Source organism: Amborella trichopoda, chromosome 12 (assembly GCF_054954075.1).
Source record: "Amborella trichopoda isolate Santa Cruz 75 chromosome 12, AtrichopodaSantaCruz75HAP2 v2.0, whole genome shotgun sequence".
NCBI classification, from domain to species: domain Eukaryota; kingdom Viridiplantae; phylum Streptophyta; class Magnoliopsida; order Amborellales; family Amborellaceae; genus Amborella; species Amborella trichopoda.
In genome coordinates, this window is record NC_142347.1 from 35,765,044 (window position 1) to 35,771,726 (window position 6,683).

The window sequence follows — 6,683 nt, forward strand, 5'->3', positions numbered from 1 at the left end:
GAAGTGCTCTGATCTCTCAATTTTGAACAGAAAAGAAAGTTATGGTATTGAGAGTATAGAAGATAACATGTAATAAAATAGATTTTGTTCAGTACTAGTAGTACCAACCTTAATTTCAAAATTAACTTCAATACAGTTCGGAATTAAGAATACATAACTAATAGTTATTTTGGGGAAAAAAATAGAAGGGAAAAAAAATCGACATCCACTTAAAATTTAAGGAAAATTGTTAAAAACCGCCTAGAATACACTCTATATACGCTCTACCCCACCCCAAAATATTCTCAATACTTTTTATTGAAAACCAACTTTTACAACTAAAACCCCCCAAACTTAAAAAGTTGTAAATTTTGTGACCAAACTACCCTTATCCGTACCTTCACCGTACGAACGGCGCTATGAAAACATACATTCGTTGAACCGCGGTACTCATTTGCTGGACTAACCACATAAGCTCGTCTGATTTAACCACAAAACGCCCGACCCAGAGAGCGAATTGCCGGACAACCTACTCAATAAACAAACCACCGGAGCGCAACCCAAAATAGCGGAACTAAAAATCGTCGGACTGATGCTACCTAACGTCGAACCAATGATCTCCGTAAATAACCGCCGGACTATAATAATGAAAAGCTGGATTGTTCGATGATGTCGCCGAACTGCTCATAACTAAAGCCGGACTGAACTTCGCCAGAATAAACATCGTCGGACTGATGCGTGACAATGCCAAACGGCCATGAGTCCGTCCTCCAAATCATTGGACTGTCACGGTTAGACTGCCAGAGTGGCGATAAATCCAAAAATAAAACCAGAGTGCCAAGTCACTTTGCCGGATTGCCATGACTCCAGGAAAGGAATCACCGCATTGTTGTGGTAACAATGCCAGAGTGCCGATTAAGCTAGTAAGGAGATCGCCAGACTACCGCATGAATGTGCCGGGGTACCATGAAAAGAGAAAGAAAATCGCCGGATTGAGATGCTTAGTGTGCCAGAGCGCTCAAAAGCACAGGAAGCAAATCGCCAGACTGAGATGGTAGGTGTGTTAGAGTGCCAATAAGCCCAGGAAGCAAATAGCCAGACTGTAATGGTGACAGTGCCAGAGTGCCGACAAACTACCAGATTGACGTATGACTCTGTCGGAGTGCCTTGAGTCCATGAACCAAATCACCGGATTTCCATGTTGCGTGTGTCGGAGTGCACATAAGTCCAGAACCAAATCACCGGATTGCCATGCTGCAGATGCCAGAGTTCCCAAAATTCTAGGAACCAAATCACCGGATTGCTATGTTTCGTGTGCCGGAGTGCACAAAAGTCCCGAAACCAAATCCTTGGATTGCCATGCTGCAAGTGTCGGAGTTCCCAAAATTCCAGGAACCAAATCACCGAATTGCTATGTTGCGTGTGACGGATTGCCATGCTGTCGGTGCTGGAGTGCCCAAAATTCCAAGAACCAAATCGCCGGAATGCCATTGTGCGTGTGCCAGAGTAGACATTAGTCCAGGAAATAAATCTCTGGAGCGCGTTTCATAATTTCCGGAACGCTCTTCGTAAAGTGCCGATACATGTTATTGAAGTGCCGGAGTGAGTTTTTGTGCCACATTGTTGTTGTGTAGCAGTAGAGCTTACTTTTTACTATAATGAAGTACTGAGTTTGAATCCCAAGAAGTACATTTTGTATTATATTATATATTAAATAACACTTTAGATTATTATATAATAAATGATACACAAGTTTTCCACCTTTTCCCTTGATATAAAATCAAGAAATAAGAAAAGTTTGCTTGATAGGACAGTTCACATCTGACTAAGTGAGATTGCTGGTCACTCCATAATGGAGAAATTGGAAACAATCAACAAAAATATACCAATAGAAAATTCATGTGTTTGATTGAGCAGAAGTTCAAAAGATGGGAGTAGAAAATGAGATACGTCACATATACAGTAATGGACTTTGAATAAATAAAAAACCATGGATAACTTGCTGCAAAGAAGAACTAGACAAGTAGGAGAAGTAGAAAGAGAATGAGACGAAGTTCAACTACCTTATTTTCTCAACATATGTCTAAAAAAAAAATTGAATATTTCATTAATTGGCTACTATGATAGAGTAGCTTCAATTGTACAAAAATAACTTAACATTTGTCTCATTAAAAGGTTCATAACCTTTTCAATTTACATTTTCAGGTATCATCTAAAAAATACATGTCAAAATGAAAAATACATGATATATTCACTTTCTTGGCCTCAACCCTTTTTTGAGCCAACTTGCAATACCTTTGCCCTTGTCATTTCTACTCTTTGTTCTCCTCACATTTTCCTCATCAGTCTCATTCTCTCTTTCATTAGTCTCTCTTTCCTTATCTCCGCCATCTTCTTCTGCAGTTTTGATTTCCTCATCTCTATTATCTTCCTCCTCGTTTTCGTTTTCGTCATCTCTCTCCTCGCCCTCGCTTCCATCATCTCCCTCTACAATTTCATCAGCATTCTCTACTGGAGTGTGTTATAATAAAAAATCGTGGGCCGCCTGTACATAATTTTTGGATTCCCCTGCTAATACTTCAGCATGAAATGCAGCTTGTAGCATCCCTGTACAGGTTAATCGCTGCAAGTAGAATATAAAATAATAATATAAATGACTGATTTGAATATACAATTACTTTAAGTAAAAAACAATATAATTGCTAAAAAACAGAACATACCAACTTCCTTTCGTCATCTTGGCCTGCGAGGGGGGCCACATTTGATTGTTACTACAAGGGGGTGTACATGGGAGTACTTTCATACTTATGAGTGAGCGTGTCGTACCAGGCCATATAATCGTTGGCAGTTATTCCACCATATTTATTCGAAGTTGCCTTGACAAAATATCATTCTCTTTGCCGTCAGTCGCTGCAGAATATATTGCATGGAATACTGCTTGTACTTTCTCCATCTAGATAAAGCGCTTCATAAATGAATTGAAACTACAAATAATTGACGGACCGATCCAAATGTTTTGTGATAATCAAGCTGGAATTAAATTAATTGAAAGTTGAGCAAATAGCTCTAAAGGACGACATATATATGTCAAATATCACTACATTCATTATGTAGTTGAGAAATGTGAAGTAATTGTTAGTTACTTGCCCTCATCAGATATGATTGTTGATCCATTAACAAAGAGACTAAGTGTTGAACTACTGTCTAAGCACACTAGCTTAATGGGACTTAAAAATGTTTAAGTCAATCAGTTTTCATGAGTGTCAATTCTACATTAGCGTGAAAATCTTTGTGATGGATATTTATTATGAGAGGCATATCTGCGAAAGCGTTAAAAAAACCTCATGACAAGATATTTTTTAAAGGTCATACTCAAAAGTGGGAGCATGTATGTGACTTAATATTACACTCGGTTGTAATAGCTAAGTGGGAGATGTTGACACGTATGACTATGAGGCCTCACGTGATTTAGCCTACAATTATAGGCTTGGAGGAATTTCATTATCCATAATTATCTCCAAGGTTCATATGGATGCATTGAATTAATATCCTTGAGATCAAGAAAAACCTTTTCTCAGAGACCCATTTGAGAAATATAACCGTTAGCCCTTCTTCTCCCTATAAAAATGGGAAGCCAGAGAGAGGAAGACATAGCAAGAAAAAAGTATACAGTTCTTCTCTCTCTCTCTCTCTCTCTCTTTAAAAGTGAAAGGATCTAAAAGCTGAGCTCTGCGGTCACTAGCCTCACGACAACCCTTCTCTGATATCGGGTTTTGATATCATCTACGCCATCTATTTTCACTAACAAAGTCTTGAAAATAATGTATCTTGGAATGCATTATTTAGACCATCATCAATTTTCAAGATTTTCAAGTGTTCATAGATTTGCTTGTTATACACTAGTAAAATAGTTGTTTTATCTTCTTCATCAATCTTTACATCCAGGAACATCAACTTACTAATCAAGGCATTAAACTCATTTAAGTGTCATAGCAAAGATGAACCATCACTCATTTTAAGATTGTAAAGTTTTCGATGAAAAAAAATTTTATTAGGAAGAGACTTACCTTCATAAGCATTTTTCAGCCTGTGCCATAAATCTTTCACGGATGTTTCTGATGAGACATTGAATAGAACAGGCTCATCAAGCACCAAGAAAATATCAGCTCTGGCCAATTCATGCTTCTCATCATCCGTCATTTCTGGTTTATTTTCTCTACCTTTTGAAGCAATTCCACAACTATCTTTCACCCACACCGCATGCATCTTTAATTTCTAGGTTGAGAAATTTGAACCATCAAATTTTAGAATTTCATATTTGGTTGAGCTTCCTCCAGCTGTCTTCAATGATCTGCGATCTGCTACAAACCTTATACCCAACAAATATCTTAAATAAACCCAAAGGCTCTGATACCGATGGTAGATGATAAAAACAAAGATGTGATAAAAATAATGGAAAGAAAAATAGTGTAAAAAATAAAAGAGCAGAGACATAAAGATTTACGTGGTTCGGCAAGTTACCTACATTCACGGGGCAGCAAAGTTTACTTCCACTAATGCAATCATGGATAATACTTCCACTAATGAAAAACACCATGTAATCATGGAGAATACAAGGGATTACAAGCTCTCTCTCAAGCCCTAAAACAAGTTCTTTCTCTCTCAAGATTAACCACCCAAAAGGACTAAAGAACTAACCATTCTCTCTTCCATAATTCTTCAAGTGTTGTTTTCTCTCTCTACAAGATGTTAGTTATATGGCATGTTTGATAACTGGAAGCAAGTTCATGAACTGTAAATTGGAAGTTCTTCCTTGCTGGGAAGATAGAAGTTACTGTAAGAAGTTCTTTGTTTCTGTGTTTGTTAACCTCTTGTGAAGTTATAGAAGTTCCTGGTTTATGTGTTTGATAACATCCTGGGACGTTAAAGACGTTCCTAGTTTCTTTGTTTGATAAACTCTTAGGAAGTTAAAGAAGTTCTTAGTTTCTGTGTTTGATAACCTCCTGGGAAGTTAAAGAAGTTTTGGGTATCTGTATTGGATTAGCTTTAGAAATAATAGGCAACATGTAAAATGTTAAAATTGAGACATAGATATTATTTACTTTTTTTTATTAATATTTAGATATTTATTTGTTGAGATAAAATATTAATTGAAAGTAAAATATGTTGGATTGAGAGAGAGAGAGAGAGAGAGAGAGAGAGAGAGAGTTTTATTGATGAGTGAGAGACGCGTCTGAGAGATAGATATTTCTAAACAATTGATCCAGATGTCGCATGATAAACTATATTGCACCTCATACTTGAAGCCATTTGTAGACAATGTCAAGCACAACCTCAATTCAATATTGTGTACCAAATCACTAGTTTTCTAATCGATTGTCTTAAAATAGAAATCAATATATGAAGTGGAATAGGTGTTTAAATCTCATAAGTAGGTTGTCAATGATTTTCTTCTTAAACCGAATGCAAACTCTTTCTCTCTCGCTCGCTTGCTATTTTTCATACATACACATGCACACTCATATCTATCAGCGGTAATGGAAATTATGGATTTGGTTTCCTGTATACTATTGGATTGTGCTATAATAGATTCAGCACAACATACAAACACACATGCACAATTAATGCATCCGTATGCAAACAGTAAGAAACCAGCCCATTCAACAATAATATGCAATAACTTGAACACCACTTAAACATACGTTCACCACTGATGCATCTATATCCCAACCACAAAAATATATCTCATTCAACAATAAAACGACATTGTTGTTTATCCCTTAAAACATTTGTAATGCACATACATTTGTGTATATATATATATATTGGCACACAACATTTGTGTGTTATCTCTTAAACATTTGTGATGCATGTCAAGCAACATTCATAATTCATGCATCCATAGATAACCATGTACAAAACCAACCCATTCAAAGAATTGTTTACCAAAAAAAAATAGCCAAATTATTTTTTCCCTACAGACAACAATTTACAACAAACAATATTAAAAAAAAACACTAGATCCATTTTCACCATGTTCGGAACCCAGAGAAAAAATCAGAGAGAGCAAAAAATCAGAGAGGCCCTTATAGTAAGATTAATGGGTTGGGATATGAGAGAGCGTATGTGTGAGAGAGAGACACCTAAGGATAAACCAATACACTGCCCCTCATCATTTCAACATAAGAAATCTAACGAGAAACCAGTATACTACCCCCCATTACTCTAATTAACAAAAGACTAGAGCTTGTGTGCAGTAGCACTTACATTATCTTCATAAAATCATATGCTCATCATTCAAAACTCAATTCCAAAACAAATTCAGGCTCAAAATTACTAAAGTATCATATGGGCAAGACTTTGAGCCCATAAATGTATTGGTAAATGGTAACAACAATAAACATCAATGGAGGCTTGAGAAATCAACTAATTAATCATATAGCACAAAGCATGTTCTGCATGCCCACCACAAAAAGAAGTGTTTCAACTTACAGTAGTTCAAAAATAAACAACTGGTTTATATACAAACAATCCATAGACAAAAAAACATATGAGGTGCTGAAATGCATAAACATAAACCAAATATAGAGGTAATATGATAGTGGCAATATGATACAAATAACCAGTAGAAAATTTGAAAACAGAGCAAAATCAAAGCACATCTATGAATAATAAAAAATAGAAGCAAAAAAAATATATTAACT

At 36.2% G+C, this 6,683-nt stretch overlaps 1 long non-coding RNA gene across 1 annotated transcript; it reads right to left on the reverse strand.

Moving 5' to 3' along the window:
• Nucleotides 1–2,063: 2,063 nt before the first annotated feature.
• On the reverse strand, nucleotides 2,064–3,277 carry LOC148779551 (uncharacterized). The gene is made up of 2 exons (XR_016045305.1): nucleotides 2,700–3,277; nucleotides 2,064–2,602 (listed from the first exon to the last, which is right to left on the reverse strand). It is a non-coding gene; the product is annotated as an uncharacterized LOC148779551 (long non-coding RNA).
• Between the last annotated feature and the right edge of the window lie 3,406 nt (nucleotides 3,278–6,683).